Consider the following 22691-nt stretch of genomic DNA (forward strand, 5'->3'; position numbering starts at 1 on the left):
GCTGATGAATTGAAGCAATTATTTCTCAGATTTATCTGGTCAGGAAAGTCCCATTTGGTTCACTATTATACAATAATTGGTGATAAGCGAAATGGCGGACTACAGTTAACTGATATAAAGATGAAAATGTATGCATTCAGACTAAAATTTTTAAAAAGATACTTTGATGTGAATTGCCATGCTATGTGGAAAAATACCTTTGATCACTTTTTATCTACTGTCCTGAACATGAGGTTGACCAAAGAGTTGTTTCTCATGTCTTTAAATAAGCAACAATTGAATACCCTACCTATATTTTACAGAGAAATGTTTCATGCATGGGAAAAACTTAGAAATAATATCGATACAAATATTGATGTGAGGAATGTTTTTGAACAACCTCTCTTTTTAAATCCTAATATTACATGTGCTGGTAAAACGTTGTTTTTCGCAGAATTTATAGAAGCAGGAATTGTTCGTGTTCAGGATATTACATATGAATTTGTACCTGGAATACTACCTTATAGAGCTATTCAAGAAATGATATACAAATCAAATTCTGAGATCAAAACAGATAAGATAAAAAAAGACTATAATTGCATAATAGAAAGTATACCATTAGGCTGGAGAAATATTGTTGCAACAGAGTCAAAACCCACTGTAACCAATGGGAGAAATAATATGTTTCTCAGAGTTGATACAAAATTATATGACCTCTGTTTATGTACAACACAACTATTTTACAAGCTTTAATGTACGTTGATTTTTAAAGAACCAGCTTCTGTTTCCTTTTGGAGTAAGATATTTAGTTTGGAAAAGCATAAATACTGGAAATTGATACATCTACCTTTCAAGACCCCAGATTGTATAGATTTGGATTACAGAATAATGCACAATCGAATATTTACAAAAGAGAGACTAAAATACTATGGCAAAATTGATAATGACTTATGTCCAGTGTGCCAGTTGGAAACAGAGGATTTATTTCACATGTTTTTGAAATGTCCTGAATTAAGCTCTTTTAAGAATTATATTGTATATATAGTTGAGATTCTTTTTAAAGAATGTAGAGTTGGTGTTCTCAATAGCACTTCTTTTGAACAAATGCTCATGATAGGATATAACAAAGAAACAAAATCAGTAAATAGTTATTTTTTGAACTACATTCTGAGCATTGCTCGATTGTGCATTTACAAAAGAAGAAACATTATGTCGTTATTAGGGAAACAAATAGACATCGAAAGATTGTTCCAATATTTGACTAGAAAATATATATTATATGCGTATCAACATTACAAAGACAAAAATCAGACTTTGATAACGAAGTATTTTGTAAAAGATAATCCTTTAATGAGAATGGAAGAGGATAAACTGTTTATCACATTGTAGAATCATTGTTTTGTACTATAGCATTACAAAATATAATTTTAGAATCAATGTTCTGTAATATAGCTTAACAAAATACTATTGTAGAATCATTGTTTTGTAATATAGCATTACAAAATACTATTGTAGAACCATTATTTTGTAATATAGCATTACAAACTCCTATGTAAATACTGACTGTATACTTTTAACATATATACTGTACAAAACGTTTTTTAAATAAAGAAAGAAAAAAAAAAAAAGGATTCCTCGCTCTCACCGAGGCGGCCGGGGTTCGATTCCCCGCTTGGGAAACTTTTGTTTTAATCTATATCGTGCAAATATAACATAAAGTTTTATCTTTACAAAGATAAGAAAAATTGTAGAAATTATATCTACGTTTCGACTTTCTGATCAAAAACAGTTTTTCTTAGGGGAAAGAGATTAATCACAATCAAAGTATTTGATTAAACATTACATTTATTCTCGCAAAAATTTAATGAAAACACCACAGGAAAACATTTTTAATACAGTGCTTCCATTATTCACTCGGCCAAATTGTGTCATATCTGAACGATTTTATATACGCTTTCAAATGATTCGATTTTTACGAAGCTCTCTGAACAATTTACAGCGTTTGCCAACGTTTAGGCATATTTAACACTAATTAATTTTATATTTAACGAAAATGAATTACGATTGATTTTGGTGTATCGAGTTCCTCCTTTCCAATTTAAATGTTCTTGAAGTATCATTGTGATAATATCGATTATTAAATGGATACAGAATATCGAATCTTGTTAATAGCAATATGACGCGTATAATTAGTATGAATGTGACGTCATAATATTACGCAGGTGCCTAGTATGAATAACGTCTGACACGATGTCTTTGATATGTATCGTACCGCAAATTTGAACAATGTAAAAGCGATGTAATATTGATCAAGTCATGAGTCTCTGCAGGGACAAACAATGAGCTCTTTCGATTTATTAAATATATTACGATATTACGGCACTTTGTACTTGAATCACGAAATAAATTGACGGGGTGGGAGACTTAGCCAACGTGGTCTTTAAATAAAGCGTAACCCTAATAGTATGAAAGTAATGCCACTGGAAATGCTAATGACTACTGCCATTTCCTTTAGTGTCCTCCGCATGATTGTTTGCGGAACGGAAAGAATAAAAACATGTACGTTTCCGTTACGTTTATCCTATGTTCTTTTCTCAGTCATAGGAATTATTCACAGATGTCCCTTATTTATTTTAATTCCCTGTTAAATTCAATAAATATTTCTTATGACAGAGGCACATCAGACTGCGAAAGAGCGTACACAAGAGGCAAAGAGCTAGATCTGTGTGGCGTCACGTGACATCATTCAACCCAAAAATTTTTAAATCGTTTCTTACTTATAACTTCTTTATAAAACTTTAATTTCAGACTAGCTTTATGGTGGATTATGGTTCACAAATAATTGCTAAAGGTCGAAAATACAAGTATCCAAATAAAAGTATATACCAATAAAAAAGCTCTGTATTTTCAGTTTGAAGACTGTGTATCCTGAATCAATTTTCTTCAAAGGCATCTATTGAGGAAGAAATAGAACCTAAGTGTATTTCCTAAGGCCAAACCTAGGCAACCGACTAGGACTGCAATGGCGGATGTTGAACCATCGACCCTTGAAATACGCGGTCTGCGCTCTACCATACAAGCTACCGCACCTACCTACATTGAATAAATGAAACGTCAATACGTCAAAGCTGATCAATCAATCAATACCCCATTTATGGTAGCTTCAATGCCATCACCTCCCCGATCCATCTCGCTGTGGCAATAGCGTCGGATATCTTTATTTAATTAACAGTGTGCTACGAACGGACGAATATTCACTGTATGATGCAGTCTCCATTGAGGCCCATATGACGATTGAAATAATAGAAAACTGGGCCATGAACGGACCGATATTCTAGAAAAAATCCGCCTTCGAATGTTCCACAAGCGAGAAACAACAAGCTACAGGAAACTGGACATCAGCTCTTGCACAGTGTTGGCCGGAACTTGATATTCAATCGTGGAAAGACAAATGCTATTCTTTACTAGAATCGTCCCATTGCGCATACCAAGTGAAATCAAGTACATAATGAGAATGAAAGTGAAATGTAAGTTACAGAAATTCCAAGAGGATAGTAAGTAAAATATAGTCCAACTTTCATCAGTTTCGGTGTAGTGCACGAGGTGTATATATGTCTCAAAATCAATTAAGTGTCGGCTGGAATCAGATTAGTAACAATATCGCCTCTTTCAGATGTAAGCTGTGATGACCCTGCAACACTGGCGACATATAGTTGTTTTCGGTCGTTTTTATTCTGTTTCTTCTGAATTTTATCTGAATTTGAGACTTCAGCGGTCAAATGATTTGTTTCACCAATTGCAAATATGCTTATTACCAACTTTAATAAATGTTCATAAAGATTACAAATTGTTTCAAAACCTTATGTATGATTTATTCGTGCATTTATATGATGTGTAGTTATCGAGTGAACAATGAAGCATATCAATTAAGTATCCCTGGCTTTTGGCATTGTTCAAATGAAAGATTTGCAACTTTCAATTGTTTTTGTAGTTAGTACCAGTTTTTCTTTAATCGAAAAATGCCGCCTTTATTACCAGATTCACAACAAATAACTTGTAAAGGTTCTGGTAATGTATCAGATTATTTTGTACTGGACTATATAAACGAATCACATCCATGTTAAACTCCAAACGGTTAATTAAAGATCACATATCTCTCTCTCTCCATCTCTCTCTCTCTCTCTCTCTCTCTCTGTGTTCTTCTGTAAAATAGTATATGTTTTTATGATTTTATTTCCCGTTATCTCCCCAATACCAGTTTTGATCGCAAGAGCAAAACAATGCATAGGATCAAAATTATCTACCCAGTGTAGCCACCAAACCTAATTATGGTCATTTAAGACGCCTCGACATACTTGATATTCGGGAAGACAATAGAAGCTTTCGAGAAATATATGTTCAATAAAAGACTACTCAAGTAGACTTAAGTGTTGTTCTTAAAAAATATTTCTAACGATTCAAAATATACATGTTTTCTTTCCTTAAATTTTTAGGAAATAATGTCTAAGACAGGGGAGGGAAACTACGGCCCGAGCGGCCCGCCAAGGGCTTTCATGAGGCCCGCCAAAGGTTTTCATGCGGCCTAAGAACAAGTCATCATTCGCACTGACTCTGTTTATCTTACCCTGTTCATCAAATAAATGTGCTTCTTTTGTTTATAGTTAGGCGCTGATTGAAATTTGTATTTCAGATGTCTAAAGATACTGTAGATTATACAGCTCAGTGTTTGCGAAATACATTATGTGCATCTTCCATTGCCATGACAACTTGATATCCATGTATCAACAAATCATATCCATAATATCCCAAGTGGTCTAGTGGCTGGGATTCCGCGCTCTCACCGCGGCGGCTGGGGTTCGATTCCCCGCTTGGGAAACTTTTGTTTTAATCTATAGGACTTCCGGTTATGACATCAGAAGAAAAACACGTTTGATGATCGCTCCGTGAATTTTGCAAGTTTTTTTTCTTCAATAGACATTTTTTCTGTTTTAATTTGTTACAGGTACGTTTATAAGATTTGTGTGATCGCATTCATATATAAGTGTGATATATTTTGAGTGTGTGGATAACTTTATCCACCACACAAAATACTATTTTCTGTGACAATGAATACAAAGCCTGGTCGTGCTGCACGAGCAGCACAAGGAGCTGACTCACACTCTAATGACACCAGTGGAATAGCTAACAATAAGAATGGCATGTCGAGTAACATCGATAGACAGACAGGAGCTTCTCGTCGTTTTGGGAAAGAATGTACCGTGGTGATTGATGTAAAGGATGTGAAGAAAATAAAGGCAAGTGATATTGTTAGAAGTGTAGAAGAATTAACCGGAGATATGTCGGTCTATGCAGTTGTGCCCAAAGGTGCAAATTTGTATGAGGTCACACTGCCGAGCAAGGAAGTAGCATATAATACCTTGTGTGGAATTGATATTGGAAGTGAACACTTTGATTGTACTCTCTTATATTCAGACACTATTATTGTGTCAATTCTTCATTTACCAGCATACATCACCGATGATGATATAAGTATGAAGCTCGGTGAATACGGAGTAGAACTTCTTTCTCCCATTCAACGCAGATATTATCCTGGGACTAGTGTGGCTGATGGGACTCGTTATGTCAAATGTAAATTTCCACAGCAGGTAAAATCCTTGCCTTACAGTCTGAAATTTCAGACTGTCAATGGTCAGCAATACTTTAGAGTATTACACGACAACCAAGTTAAGGTATGTTCTAGATGTCTAGATCCGGGACATGTTATAAAAGACTGCCCTGATTTTGTATGCTACAAGTGTGGGGAGCAAGGCCATGTAGCAAAAAATTGCACAAGGCAAAGATGTGACAGTTGTGGAAGTTTTCCTCTAATGTGTACATGCAGAATATGCGACAAATGCCACAAAGAGGCGCAAACATGTATATGTTACAGAGAGGCCATTGCAGGGATTCATTCGCAAGTTGATGATGATACTAGGGAAGACATATTGGAGTTACCGAGTGACGAAGATGATAAAGAAGAAATTGAGAATGCAAAACAAGATAACGAGAGTGGAGAAAGTGGGGAAGAAAAAGAAAGAAGTGGAGTTGATATGACCAATGTAGAAATAGAATCTGAGGAGGAAGTAAACAACAATCATACAATTGGAGATGGATCGGGGACAGATTCAGATGATGACAGGAAGATGGCTGCAGACGTTGTTGAAAGATCAAACGAATCACGTACATGTCAAGAAAACGGTACTAATATCGAAAATTTCAAAGTAGTACAAAGGAGAAGGAGAAGGTTTAATCCAGTACCTAACCTGAAAATGAATAGCATGCGACGAACACCTATTAAGAAATGATCAAACACTCAACATTTTTTAATACTTTCAATACACTCATCATAATCATGGCTTTAAATATTGTATCTCTAAATGTAAATGGCTTGCGTAATTTGAATAAACTAAAGTCTGTTTTAGAAATATTTAAAGAGAAAAGAGGCCATATTTTATTATTGCAAGAAACCTTTTGGGATGATGAGTTTGCTGAAAGTATTAGAGAAAATGAGATTTGGAATGGTGACATATTTTATAGTAATGCAGACAATAGGAGGGCAGGTGTTGCTGTTTTAGTAGTGAGAGAATTGAGAAATCAGGTGACACAAGAAATGATTGAAAAGGGTAGGATTTTACATCTTAAAATAGCTATTGATGATAAAGTGATTGATTTAATCAATATTTATGCTCCAAATGTTGTGAAGGAAAGGTTTAACTTTTTCATGAAGCTAAATACATATTTACATAACAGTACTAGTGATAGCACTATCCTGGCTGGTGATTTCAATACAACTTTAGCAGGTATTGATCGACATAACAAAGCCTTACATATTGATGATGTAGCAGTGCGTGAACTTTATAAAATTATTCATGATAGAAATATTACCGATTTATGGAGATCACGAAATCCTAGTACTCGTAGTTTCTCCAGAAAACAAGTTGTACTAGGCGAAATGAAGCAGAGTAGAATAGATTATTTTTTGATTTCCTCAAAATTGCATTCCAATGTGCAAAATATTTATTATGCAGATACATCCTTTAGTGATCATTCTTTTGTATACCTTAAACTAAATACCTGCAAAGTGGAAACAGGGCCCGGATTATGGATACTAAATAACAATGTTCTTTTTGAGGAAAAATATGTACAAAGAGTGAAATCAATTCTTACCGAGGGAAAAACTGACGAAATGTATTTTAGTGAACCACTCATTTGGTGGGATAATGTAAAATACAAAATTAAAAAATTTTCCCAAGTATACTGTACAAGAAGAAATAAAGAAAGATTACAAGAATACTTTACATTGCAAAATAAATTAAAATCATTTTCAGAAAAAGTCGCAAATAAAGAATCATATGACATTAACAAATATGAAGAACTAAAACATCAGTTAAGTGACTATGAAACCGATTTTTGTCGGGGTGCTATATTGAGATCTAAGGCGAAATGGGCAATTGAAAGCGATAGAAATACTAAATACTTTCTAAATCTTGAGAAATATCGACACAACAAAAATGTAATCAATGAATTGATTGATGATGATGGTGTAATTATTTCAAATACAAGCGGAATCTTAGATGAAATACATCAGTTTTATAGTCATTTATATTCTTCGGTAACTGTTGATGATAATTGTACTGATTCACTTTTAAATTTTGTAAACTGTTCTGTATCTGATGAGGATAAAGATATGTGTGATGCCATAATAACAGTTGATGAAATACATACAGATTGACAGTAGAGTGGTATTGTAAATTTTATGATTGTATATATGATATTCTGTTGCACATCTTTCAGAGTGTTAAGAATGACAATATTATGTCGAGATCAATGAGATTTGGCGTTATATCACTTATTTATAAAAATAAGGGGGATAATAGAAGATTGCAAAATTGGCGTCCTATCAGTTTACTTAATGTAGATTATAAAATTTTGACAAGGATTTTGTCTACACGTTTAAAAATGGTATTACCCAAAATTATTTCTCAAACTCAGACATGTTGTATAGTTGGGAGAGATTTTGCTGATACTATAGTCACTGTAAGAGATATTATAGATATGGTTGAGAGAGACAATCTTGAGGGATATATCTTAAAAATTGATCAAGAAAAAGCGTTTGACAGAGTTTGCCACTCATATTTGATTTCTGTTTTACGAAAGTTCGGTTTTGGTGACAATTTTATTCAGTGGATAAAGATATTTTATAATGAAATTAAAAGTAGTGTTAAATGCAATGGTCATCTAACGAAACCCTTTTTAATTAAAAATTCAGTCAGACAAGGTTGTCCTATATCAGCAATGTTATATGTATTAGCAGCAGAACCCTTAGGACTCGCTATCAAAGCAAATCCCACTATCAAAGGTATTCCACTCCCACTGTCTAGTAATACAAGTAAAGTTTTTCAACATGCAGATGATACAACCTTGACATTAGCGGACACACAATCCATTAATCAATCTTTTAATGTACTTGACTTGTATTGTAAAGGATCTGGTGCAAAGGTGAACAAGGAAAAGACAGAGCTTCTGTGTATTGGATCTGGTAAACTTACTGATGATTATTGCAAACAATTACAAATTCAAATGTGTGATCAAGTCATCTTAATTTTGGGAGCTTATGTTGGAAAATGTGCAAAGTTATGTGAGCAACTGAACTGGAATGATAGATTGTCTAAAATTAAAAACTTATTGCAACTGTGGTCACAGAGATATTTGACAATACAAGGAAAAGTAACAGTTGTTAATAACTTATTAGTTTCTAGAGTATTGTACATAGTGTCAGTTCAGCCTCTTCCTGATATGATTGCTGATGAATTGAAGCAATTATTTCTCAGATTTATCTGGTCAGGAAAGTCCCATTTGGTTCACTATTATACAATAATTGGTGATAAGCGAAATGGCGGACTACAGTTAACTGATATAAAGATGAAAATGTATGCATTCAGACTAAAATTTTTAAAAAGATACTTTGATGTGAATTGCCATGCTATGTGGAAAAATACCTTTGATCACTTTTTATCTACTGTCCTGAACATGAGGTTGACCAAAGAGTTGTTTCTCATGTCTTTAAATAAGCAACAATTGAATACCCTACCTATATTTTACAGAGAAATGTTTCATGCATGGGAAAAACTTAGAAATAATATCGATACAAATATTGATGTGAGGAATGTTTTTGAACAATCTCTCTTTTTAAATCCTAATATTACATGTGCTGGTAAAACGTTGTTTTTCGCAGAATTTATAGAAGCAGGAATTGTTCGTGTTCAGGATATTACATATGAATTTGTACCTGGAATACTACCTTATAGAGCTATTCAAGAAATGATATACAAATCAAATTCTGAGATCAAAACAGATAAGATAAAAAAAGACTATAATTGCATAATAGAAAGTATACCATTAGGCTGGAGAAATATTGTTGCAACAGAGTCAAAACCCACTGTAACCAATGGGAGAAATAATATGTTTCTCAGAGTTGATACAAAATTATATGACCTCTGTTTATGTACAACACAACTATTTTACAAGCTTTTATGTACGTTGATTTTTAAAGAACCAGCTTCTGTTTCCTTTTGGAGTAAGATATTTAGTTTGGAAAAGCATAAATACTGGAAATTGATACATCTACCTTTCAAGACCCCAGATTGTATAGATTTGGATTACAGAATAATGCACAATCGAATATTTACAAAAGAGAGACTAAAATACTATGGCAAAATTGATAATGACTTATGTCCAGTGTGCCAGTTGGAAACAGAGGATTTATTTCACATGTTTTTGAAATGTCCTGAATTAAGCTCTTTTAAGAATTATATTGTATATATAGTTGAGATTCTTTTTAAAGAATGTAGAGTTGGTGTTCTCAATAGCACTTCTTTTGAACAAATGCTCATGATAGGATATAACAAAGAAACAAAATCAGTAAATAGTTATTTTTTGAACTACATTCTGAGCATTGCTCGATTGTGCATTTACAAAAGAAGAAACATTATGTCGTTATTAGGGAAACAAATAGACATCGAAAGATTGTTCCAATATTTGACTAGAAAATATATATTATATGCGTATCAACATTACAAAGACAAAAATCAGACTTTGATAACGAAGTATTTTGTAAAAGATAATCCTTTAATGAGAATGGAAGAGGATAAACTGTTTATCACATTGTAGAATCATTGTTTTGTACTATAGCATTACAAAATATAATTTTAGAATCAATGTTCTGTAATATAGCTTAACAAAATACTATTGTAGAATCATTGTTTTGTAATATAGCATTACAAAATACTATTGTAGAACCATTATTTTGTAATATAGCATTACAAACTCCTATGTAAATACTGACTGTATACTTTTAACATATATACTGTACAAAACGTTTTTTAAATAAAGAAAGAAAAAAAAAAAAAAGGATTCCTCGCTCTCACCGAGGCGGCCGGGGTTCGATTCCCCGCTTGGGAAACTTTTGTTTTAATCTATATCGTGCAAATATAACATAAAGTTTTATCTTTACAAAGATAAGAAAAATTGTAGAAATTATATCTACGTTTCGACTTTCTGATCAAAAACAGTTTTTCTTAGGGGAAAGAGATTAATCACAATCAAAGTATTTGATTAAACATTACATTTATTCTCGCAAAAATTTAATGAAAACACCACAGGAAAACATTTTTAATACAGTGCTTCCATTATTCACTCGGCCAAATCGTGTCATATATGAATGATTTTATATACGCTTTCAAATGATTCGATTTACAGCGTTTGCCAACATTTAAGCATATTTAACACTAATTAATTTTATATTTAACGAAAATGAATTCACGATTGATTTTGGTGTATCGAGTTCCTCCTTTCCAATTTAAATGTTCTTGAAGCATCATTGTGATAATATCGATTATCAAATGGATAAAGAATATCGAATCTTGTTAATAGCAATATGACGCGTATAATTAGTATGAATGTGACGTCATAATATTACGCAGGTGCCTAGTATGAATAACGTCTGACACGATGTCTTTGATATGTATCGTACCGCAAATTTGAACAATGTAAAAGCGATGTAATATTGATCAAGTCATGAGTCTCTGCAGGGACAAACAATGAGCTCTTTCGATTAATTAAATATATTACGATATTACGGCATTTTGTACTTGAATCACGAAATAAATTGACGGAGTGGGAGACTTAGCCAACGTGGTCTTTAAATAAAGCGTAACCCTAATAGTATGAAAGTAATGCCACTGGAAATGCTAATGACTACTGCCATTTCCTTTAGTGTCCTCCGCATGATTGTTTGCGGAACGGAAAGAATAAAAACATGTACGTTTCCGTTACGTTTATCCTATGTTCTTTTCTCAGTCATAGGAATTATTCACAGATGTCCCTTATTTATTTTAATTCCCTGTTAAATTCAATAAATATTTCTTATAACAGAGGCACATCAGACTGCGAAAGAGCGTACACAGGAGGCAAAGAGCTAGATCTGTATGGCGTCACGTGACATCATTCAACCCAAAAATGTTTAAATCGTTTCTTACTTATAACTTCTTTATAAAACTTTAATTTCAGACCAGCTTTAAGGTGGATTATGGTTCACAAATAATTGCTAAAGGTCGAAAATACAAGTATCCAAATAAAAGTATATACCAATAAAAAAGCTCTGTATTTTCAGTTTGAAGACTGTGTATCCTGAATCAATTTTCTTCAAAGGCATCTATTGAGGAAGAAATAGAACCTAAGTGTATTTCCTAAGGCCAAACCTAGGCAACCGACTAGGACTGCAATGGCGGATGTTGAACCATCCACCCTTGAAATACGCGGTCTGCGCTCTACCATACAAGCTACCGCACCTACCTACATTGAATAAATGAAACGTCAATACGTCAAAGCTGATCAATCAATCAATACCCCATTTATGGTAGCTTCAATGCCATCACCTCCCCGATCCATCTCGCTGTGGCAATAGCGTCGGATATCTTTATTTAATTAACAGTGTGCTACGAACGGACGAATATTCACTGTATGATGCAGTCTCCATTGAGGCCCATATGACGATTGAAATAATAGAAAACTGGGCCATGAACGGACCGATATTCTAGAAAAAATCCGCCTTCGAATGTTCCACAAGCGAGAAACAACAAGCTACAGGAAACTGGACATCAGCTCTTGCACAGTGTTGGCCGGAACTTGATATTCAATCGTGGAAAGACAAATGCTATTCTTTACTAGAATCGTCCCATTGCGCATACCAAGTGAAATCAAGTACATAATGAGAATGAAAGTGAAATGTAAGTTACAGAAATTCCAAGAGGATAGTAAGTAAAATATAGTCCAACTTTCATCAGTTTCGGTGTAGTGCACGAGGTGTATATATGTCTCAAAATCAATTAAGTGTCGGCTGGAATCAGATTAGTAACAATATCGCCTCTTTCAGATGTAAGCTGTGATGACCCTGCAACACTGGCGACATATAGTTGTTTTCGGTCGTTTTTATTCTGTTTCTTCTGAATTTTATCTGAATTTGAGACTTCAGCGGTCAAATGATTTGTTTCACCAATTGCAAATATGCTTATTACCAACTTTAATAAATGTTCATAAAGATTACAAATTGTTTCAAAACCTTATGCATGATTTATTCGTGCATTTATATGATGTGTAGTTATCGAGTGAACAATGAAGCATATCAATTAAGTATCCCTGGCTTTTGGCATTGTTCAAATGAAAGATTTGGAACTTTCAATTGTTTTTGTAGTTAGTACCCGTTTTTCTTTAATCGAAAAATGCCGCCTTTATTACCAGATTCACAACAAATAACTTGTAAAGGTTCTGGTAATGTATCAGATTATTTTGTACTGGACTATATAAACGAATCACATCCATGTTAAACTCCAAACGGTTAATTAAAGATCACATATCTCTCTCTCCATCTCTCTCTCTCTCTCTCTCTCTGTCTCTGTGTTCTTCTGTAAAATAGTATATGTTTTTATGATTTTATTTCCCGTTATCTCCCCAATACCAGTTTTGATCGCAAGAGCAAAACAATGCATGGGATCAAAATTATCTACCCAGTGTAGCCACCAAACCTAATTATGGTCATTTAAGACGCCTCGACATACTTGATATTCGGGAAGACAATAGAAGCTTTCGAGAAATATATGTTCAATAAAAGACTACTCAAGTAGACTTAAGTGTTGTTCTTAAAAAATATTTCTAACGATTCAAAATATACATGTTTTCTTTCCTTAAATTTTTAGGAAATAATGTCTAAGACAGGGGAGGGAAACTACGGCCCGAGCGGCCCGCCAAGGGCTTTCATGAGGCCCGCCAAAGGTTTTCATGCGGCCTAAGAACAAGTCATCATTCGCACTGACTCTGTTTATCTTACCCTGTTCATCAAATAAATGTGCTTCTTTTGTTTATAGTTAGGCGCTGATTGAAATTTGTATTTCAGATGTCTAAAGATACTGTAGATTATACAGCTCAGTGTTTGCGAAATACATTATGTGCATCTTCCATTGCCATGACAACTTGATATCCATGTATCAACAAATCATATCCATAATATCCCAAGTGGTCTAGTGGCTAGGATTCCGCGCTCTCACCGCGGCGGCCGGGGTTCGATTCCCCGCTTGGGAAACTTTTGTTTTAATCTATAGGACTTCCGGTTATGACATCAGAAGGAAAACACGTTTGATGATAGCTCCGTGAATTTTCAAGTTTTTTTCCTTTAATAGACATTTTTTCTGTTTTAATTTGTTACAGGTACGTTTATAAGATTTGTGTGATCGCATTCATATATAAGTGTGATATATTTTGAGTGTGTGGATAACTTTATCCACCACACAAAATACTATTTTCTGTGACAATGAATACAAAGCCTGGTCGTGCTGCACGAGCAGCACAAGGAGCTGACTCACACTCTAATGACACCAGTGGAATAGCTAACAATAAGAATGGCATGTCGAGTAACATCGATAGACAGACAGGAGCTTCTCGTCGTTTTGGGAAAGAATGTACCGTGGTGATTGATGTAAAGGATGTGAAGAAAATAAAGGCAAGTGATATTGTTAGAAGTGTAGAAGAATTAACCGGAGATATGTCGGTCTATGCAGTTGTGCCCAAAGGTGCAAATTTGTATGAGGTCACACTGCCGAGCAAGGAAGTAGCATATAATACCTTGTGTGGAATTGATATTGGAAGTGAACACTTTGATTGTACTCTCTTATATTCAGACACTATTATTGTGTCAATTCTTCATTTACCAGCATACATCACCGATGATGATATAAGTATGAAGCTCGGTGAATACGGAGTAGAACTTCTTTCTCCCATTCAACGCAGATATTATCCTGGGACTAGTGTGGCTGATGGGACTCGTTATGTCAAATGTAAATTTCCACAGCAGGTAAAATCCTTGCCTTACAGTCTGAAATTTCAGACTGTCAATGGTCAGCAATACTTTAGAGTATTACACGACAACCAAGTTAAGGTATGTTCTAGATGTCTAGATCCGGGACATGTTATAAAAGACTGCCCTGATTTTGTATGCTACAAGTGTGGGGAGCAAGGCCATGTAGCAAAAAATTGCACAAGGCAAAGATGTGACAGTTGTGGAAGTTTTCCTCTAATGTGTACATGCAGGATATGCGACAAATGCCACAAAGAGGCGCAAACATGTATATGTTACAGAGAGGCCATTGCAGGGATTCATTCGCAAGTTGATGATGATACTAGGGAAGACATATTGGAGTTACCGAGTGACGAAGATGATAAAGAAGAAATTGAGAATGCAAAACAAGATAACGAGAGTGGAGAAAGTGGGGAAGAAAAAGAAAGAAGTGGAGTTGATATGACCAATGTAGAAATAGAATCTAAGGAGGAAGTAAACAACAATCATACAATTGGAGATGGATCGGGGACAGATTCAGATGATGACAGGAAGATGGCTGCAGACGTTGTTGAAAGATCAAACGAATCACGTACATGTCAAGAAAACGGTACTAATATCGAAAATTTCAAAGTAGTACAAAGGAGAAGGAGAAGGTTTAATCCAGTACCTAACCTGAAAATGAATAGCATGCGACGAACACCTATTAAGAAATGATCAAACACTCAACATTTTTTAATACTTTCAATACACTCATCATAATCATGGCTTTAAATATTGTATCTCTAAATGTAAATGGCTTGCGTAATTTGAATAAACTAAAGTCTGTTTTAGAAATATTTAAAGAGAAAAGAGGCCATATTTTATTATTGCAAGAAACCTTTTGGGATGATGAGTTTGCTGAAAGTATCAGAGAAAATGAGATTTGGAATGGTGACATATTTTATAGTAATGCAGACAATAGGAGGGCAGGTGTTGCTGTTTTAGTAGTGAGAGAATTGAGAAATCAGGTGACACAAGAAATGATTGAAAAGGGTAGGATTTTACATCTTAAAATAGCTATTGATGATAAAGTGATTGATTTAATCAATATTTATGCTCCAAATGTTGTGAAGGAAAGGTTTAACTTTTTCATGAAGCTAAATACATATTTACATAACAGTACTAGTGATAGCACTATCCTGGCTGGTGATTTCAATACAACTTTAGCAGGTATTGATCGACATAACAAAGCCTTACATATTGATGATGTAGCAGTGCGTGAACTTTATAAAATTATTCATGATAGAAATATTACCGATTTATAGAGATCACGAAATCCTAGTACTCGTAGTTTCTCCAGAAAACAAGTTGTACTAGGCGAAATGAAGCAGAGTAGAATAGATTATTTTTTGATTTCCTCAAAATTGCATTCCAATGTGCAAAATATTTATTATGCAGATACATCCTTTAGTGATCATTCTTTTGTATACCTTAAACTAAATACCTGCAAAGTGGAAACAGGGCCCGGATTATGGATACTAAATAACAATGTTCTTTTTGAGGAAAAATATGTACAAAGAGTGAAATCAATTCTTACCGAGGGAAAAACTGACGAAATGTATTTTAGTGAACCACTCATTTGGTGGGATAATGTAAAATACAAAATTAAAAAATTTTCCCAAGTATACTGTACAAGAAGAAATAAGGAAAGATTACAAGAATACTTTACATTGCAAAATAAATTAAAATCATTTTCAGAAAAAGTCGCAAATAAAGAATCATATGACATTAACAAATATGAAGAACTAAAACATCAGTTAAGTGACTATGAAACCGATTTTTGTCGGGTGCTATATTGAGATCTAAGGCGAAATGGGCAATTGAAAGCGATAGAAATACTAAATACTTTCTAAATCTTGAGAAATATCGACACAACAAAAATGTAATCAATGAATTGATTGATGATGATGGTGTAATTATTTCAAATACAAGCGGAATCTTAGATGAAATACATCAGTTTTATAGTCATTTATATTCTTCGGTAACTGTTGATGATAATTGTACTGATTCACTTTTAAATTTTGTAAACTGTTCTGTATCTGATGAGGATAAAGATATGTGTGATGCCATAATAACAGTTGATGAAATACATACAGATTGACAGTAGAGTGGTATTGTAAATTTTATGATTGTATATATGATATTCTGTTGCACATCTTTCAGAGTGTTAAGAATGACAATATTATGTCGAGATCAATGAGATTTGGCGTTATATCACTTATTTATAAAAATAAGGGGGATAATAGAAGATTGCAAAATTGGCGTCCTATCAGTTTACTTAATGTAGATTATAAAATTTTGACAAGGATTTTGTCTACAAGTTTAAAAATGGTATTACCCAAAATTATTTCTCAAACTCAGACATGTTGTATAGTTGGGAGAGATTTTGCTGATACTATAGTCACTGTAAGAGATATTATAGATATGGTTGAGAGAGACAATCTTGAGGGATATATCTTAAAAATTGATCAAGAAAAAGCGTTTGACAGAGTTTGCCACTCATATTTGATTTCTGTTTTACGAAAGTTCGGTTTTGGTGACAATTTTATTCAGTGGATAAAGATATTTTATAATGAAATTAAAAGTAGTGTTAAATGCAATGGTCATCTAACGAAACCCTTTTTAATTAAAAATTCAGTCAGACAAGGTTGTCCTATATCAGCAATGTTATATGTATTAGCAGCAGAACCCTTAGGACTCGCTATCAAAGCAAATCCCACTATCAAAGGTATTCCACTCCCACTGTCTAGTAATACAAGTAAAGTTTTTCAACATGCAGATGATACAACCTTGACATTAGCGGACACACAATCCATTAATCAATCTTTTAATGTACTTGACTTGTATTGTAAAGGATCTGGTGCAAAGGTGAACAAGGAAAAGACAGAACTTCTGTGTATTGGATCTGGTAAACTTACTGATGATTATTGCAAACAATTACAAATTCAAATGTGTGATCAAGTCATCTTAATTTTGGGAGCTTATGTTGGAAAATGTGCAAAGTTATGTGAGCAACTGAACTGGAATGATAGATTGTCTAAAATTAAAAACTTATTGCAACTGTGGTCACAGAGATATTTGACAATACAAGGAAAAGTAACAGTTGTTAATAACTTATTAGTTTCTAGAGTATTGTACATAGTGTCAGTTCAGCCTCTTCCTGATATGATTGCTGATGAATTGAAGCAATTATATCTCAGATTTATCTGGTCAGGAAAGTCCCATTTGGTTCACTATTATACAATAATTGGTGATAAGCGAAATGGCGGACTACAGTTAACTGATATAAAGATGAAAATGTATGCATTCAGACTAAAATTTTTAAAAAGATACTTTGATGTGAATTGCCATGCTATGTGGAAAAATACCTTTGATCACTTTTTATCTACTGTCCTGAACATGAGGTTGACCAAAGAGTTGTTTCTCATGTCTTTAAATAAGCAACAATTGAATACCCTACCTATATTTTACAGAGAAATGTTTCATGCATGGGAAAAACTTAGAAATAATATCGATACAAATATTGATGTGAGGAATGTTTTTGAACAACCTCTCTTTTTAAATCCTAATATTACATGTGCTGGTAAAACGTTGTTTTTCGCAGAATTTATAGAAGCAGGAATTGTTCGTGTTCAGGATATTACATATGAATTTGTACCTGGAATACTACCTTATAGAGCTATTCAAGAAATGATATACAAATCAAATTCTGAGATCAAAACAGATAAGATAAAAAAAGACTATAATTGCATAATAGAAAGTATACCATTAGGCTGGAGAAATATTGTTGCAACAGAGTCAAAACCCACTGTAACCAATGGGAGAAATAATATGTTTCTCAGAGTTGATACAAAATTACATGACCTCTGTTTATGTACAACACAACTATTTTACAAGCTTTTATGTACGTTGATTTTTAAAGAACCAGCTTCTGTTTCCTTTTGGAGTAAGATATTTAGTTTGGAAAAGCATAAATACTGGAAATTGATACATCTGCCTTTCAAGACCCCAGATTGTATAGATTTGGATTACAGAATAATGCACAATCGAATATTTACAAAAGAGAGACTAAAATACTATGGCAAAATTGATAATGACTTATGTCCGGTGTGCCAGTTGGAAACAGAGGATTTATTTCACATGTTTTTGAAATGTCCTGAATTAAGCTCTTTTAAGAATTATATTGTATATATAGTTGAGATTCTTTTTAAAGAATGTAGAGTTGGTGTTCTCAATAGCACTTCTTTTGAACAAATGCTCATGATAGGATATAACAAAGAAACAAAATCAGTAAATAGTTATTTTTTGAACTACATTCTGAGCATTGCTCGATTGTGCATTTACAAAAGAAGAAACATTATGTCGTTATTAGGGAAACAAATAGACATCGAAAGATTGTTCCAATATTTGACTAGAAAATATATATTATATGCGTATCAACATTACAAAGACAAAAATCAGACTTTGATAACGAAGTATTTTGTAAAAGATAATCCTTTAATGAGAATGGAAGAGGATAAACTTTTTATCACATTGTAGAATCATTGTTTTGTACTATAGCATTACAAAATATAATTTTAGAATCAATGTTCTGTAATATAGCTTAACAAAATACTATTGTAGAATCATTGTTTTGTAATATAGCATTACAAAATACTATTGTAGAACCATTATTTTGTAATATAGCATTACAAACTCCTATGTAAATACTGACTGTATACTTTTAACATATATACTGTACAAAACGTTTTTTAAATAAAGAAAGAAAAAAAAAAAAAAGGATTCCGCGCTCTCACCGCGGCGGCCGGGGTTCGATTCCCCGCTTGGGAAAATTTTGTTTTAATCTATATCGTGCAAATATAACATAAAGTTTTATCTTTACAAAGATAAGAAAAATTGTAGAAATTATATCTACGTTTCGACTTTCTGATCAAAAACAGTTTTTCTTAGGGGAAAGAGATTAATCACAATCAAAGTATTTGATTAAACATTACATTTATTCTCGCAAAAATTTAATGAAAACACCACAGGAAAACATTTTTAATACAGTGCTTCCATTATTCACTCGGCCAAATCGTGTCATATATGAATGATTTTATATACGCTTTCAAATGATTCGATTTTTACGAAGCCCTCTAAACAATTTACAGCGTTTGCCATCGTTTAGGCATATTTAACACTAATTAATTTTATATTTAACGAAAATGAATTCACGATTGATTTTGGTGTATCGAGTTCCTCCTTTCCAATTTAAATGTTCTTGAAGTATCATTGTGATAATATCGATTATCAAATGGATAAAGAATATCGAATCTTGTTAATAGCAATATGACGCGTATAATTAGTATGAATGTGACGTCATAATATTACGCAGGTGCCTAGTATGAATAACGTCTGACACGATGTCTTTGATATGTATCGTACCGCAAATTTGAACAATGTAAAAGCGATGTAATATTGATCAAGTCATGAGTCTCTGCAGGGACAAACAATGAGCTCTTTCGATTTATTAAATATATTACGATATTACGGCACTTTGTACTTGAATCACGAAATAAATTGACGGGGTGGGAGACTTAGCCAACGTGGTCTTTAAATAAAGCGTAACCCTAATAGTATGAAAGTAATGCCACTGGAAATGCTAATGACTACTGCCATTTCCTTTAGTGTCCTCCGCATGATTGTTTGCGGAACGGAAAGAATAAAAACATGTACGTTTCCGTTACGTTTATCCTATGTTCTTTTCTCAGTCATAGGAATTATTCACAGATGTCCCTTATTTATTTTAATTCCCTGTTAAATTCAATAAATATTTCTTATAACAGAATCACATCAGACTGCGAAAGAGCGTACTCAGGAGGCAAAGAGCTAGATCTGTATGGCGTCACGTGACATCATTCAACCCAAAAATGTTTAAATCGTTTCTTACTTATAACTTCTTTATAAAACTTTAATTTCAGACTAGCTTTATGGTGGATTATGGTTCACAAATAATTGCTAAAGGTCGAAAATACAAGTATCCAAATAAAAGTATATACCAATAAAAAAGCTCTGTATTTTCAGTTTGAAGACTGTGTATCCTGAATCAATTTTCTTGAAAGACATCGGTTGAGGAAGAAATAGAACCTAAGTGTATTTCCTAAGGCCAAACCTAGGCAACCGACTAGGACTGCAATGGCGGATGTTGAACCATCCACCCTTGAAATACGCGGTCTGCGCTCTACCATACAAGCTACCGCACCTACCTACATTGAATAAATGAAACGTCAATACGTCAAAGCTGATCAATCAATCAATACCCCATTTATGGTAGCTTCAATGCCATCACCTCCCCGATCCATCTCGCTGTGGCAATAGCGTCGGATATCTTTATTTAATTAACAGTGTGCTACGAACGGACGAATATTCACTGTATGATGCAGTCTCCATTGAGGCCCATATGACGATTGAAATAATAGAAAACTGGGCCATGAACGGACCGATATTCTAGAAAAAATCCGCCTTCGAATGTTCCACAAGCGAGAAACAACAAGCTACAGGAAACTGGACATCAGCTCTTGCACAGTGTTGGCCGGAACTTGATATTCAATCGTGGAAAGACAAATGCTATTCTTTACTAGAATCGTCCCATTGCGCATACCAAGTGAAATCAAGTACATAATGAGAACGAAAGTGAAATGTAAGTTACAGAAATTCCAAGAGGATAGTAAGTAAAATATAGTCCAACTTTCATCAGTTTCGGTGTAGTGCACGAGGTGTATATATGTCTCAAAATCAATTAAGTGTCGGCTGGAATCAGATTAGTAACAATATCGCCTCTTTCAGATGTAAGCTGTGATGACCCTGCAACACTGGCGACATATAGCTGTTTTCGGTCGTTTTTATTCTGTTTCTTCTGAATTTCATCTGAATTTGAGACTTCAGCGGTCAAATGATTTGTTTCACCAATTGCAAATATGCTTATTACCAACTTTAATAAATGTTCATAAAGATTACAAATTGTTTCAAAACCTTATGTATGATTTATTCGTGCATTTATATGATGTGTAGTTATCGAGTGAACAATGAAGCATATCAATTAAGTATCCCTGGCTTTTGGCATTGTTCAAATGAAAGATTTGGAACTTTCAATTGTTTTTGTAGTTAGTACCCGTTTTTCTTTAATCGAAAAATGCCGCCTTTATTACCAGATTCACAACAAATAACTTGTAAAGGTTCTGGTAATGTATCAGATTATTTTGTACTGGACTATATAAACGAATCACATCCATGTTAAACTCCAAACGGTTAATTAAAGATCACATATCTCTCTCTCTCCATCTCTCTCTCTCTCTCTCTCTCTCTGTTGTTCTGTAAAATAGTATATGTTTTTATGATTTTATTTCCCGTTATCTCCCCAATACCAGTTTTGATCGCAAGAGCAAAACAATGCATAGGATCAAAATTATCTACCCAGTGTAGCCACCAAACCTAATTATGGTCATTTAAGACGCCTCGACATGCTTGATATTCGGGAAGACAATAGAAGCTTTCGAGAAATATATGTTCAATAAAAGACTACTCAAGTAGACTTAAGTGTTGTTCTTAAAAAATATTTCTAACGATTCAAAATATACATGTTTTCTTTCCTTAAATTTTTAGGAAATAATGTCTAAGACAGGGGTGGGAAACTACGGCCCGAGCGGCCCGCCAAGGGCTTTCATGAGGCCCGCCAAAGGTTTTCATGCGGCCTAAGAACAAGTCATCATTCGCACTGACTCTGTTTATCTTACCCTGTTCATCAAATAAATGTCCTTCTTTTGTTTATAGTTTGGCGCTGATTGAAATTTGTATCTCAGATGTCTAAAGATACTGTAGATTATACAGCTCAGTGTTTGCGAAATACATTATGTGCATCTTCCATTGCCATGACAACTTGATATCCATGTATCAACAAATCATATCCATAATATCCCAAGTGGTCTAGTGGCTAGGATTCCGCGCTCTCACCGCGGCGGCCGGGGTTCGATTCCCCGCTTGGGAAACTTTTGTTTTAATCTATAGGACTTCCGGTTATGACATCAGAAGGAAAACACGTTTGATGATCGCTCCGTGAATTTTCAAGTTTTTTTCCTTTAATAGACATTTTTTCTGTTTTAATTTGTTACAGGTACGTTTATAAGATTTGTGTGATCGCATTCATATATAAGTGTGATATATTTTGAGTGTGTGGATAACTTTATCCACCACACAAAATACTATTTTC

General features: G+C 33.8%; 2 non-coding genes across 2 annotated transcripts; both read left to right on the forward strand.

Moving 5' to 3' along the window:
- The first annotated feature begins 13581 nt into the window (after positions 1-13581).
- On the forward strand, positions 13582-13653 carry Trnae-cuc (transfer RNA glutamic acid (anticodon CUC)). Its single transcript has one exon. It is a non-coding gene; the product is annotated as a tRNA-Glu (tRNA).
- An 8744-nt stretch (positions 13654-22397) lies between these two features.
- On the forward strand, positions 22398-22469 carry Trnae-cuc (transfer RNA glutamic acid (anticodon CUC)). Its single transcript has one exon. It is a non-coding gene; the product is annotated as a tRNA-Glu (tRNA).
- Positions 22470-22691: the final 222 nt, after the last annotated feature.

Source organism: Sinohyriopsis cumingii, chromosome 3, assembly GCF_028554795.1.
Source record: "Sinohyriopsis cumingii isolate HCF-2022 chromosome 3, ASM2855479v2, whole genome shotgun sequence".
Classification (NCBI taxonomy): Eukaryota; Metazoa; Mollusca; class Bivalvia; order Unionida; family Unionidae; genus Sinohyriopsis; species Sinohyriopsis cumingii.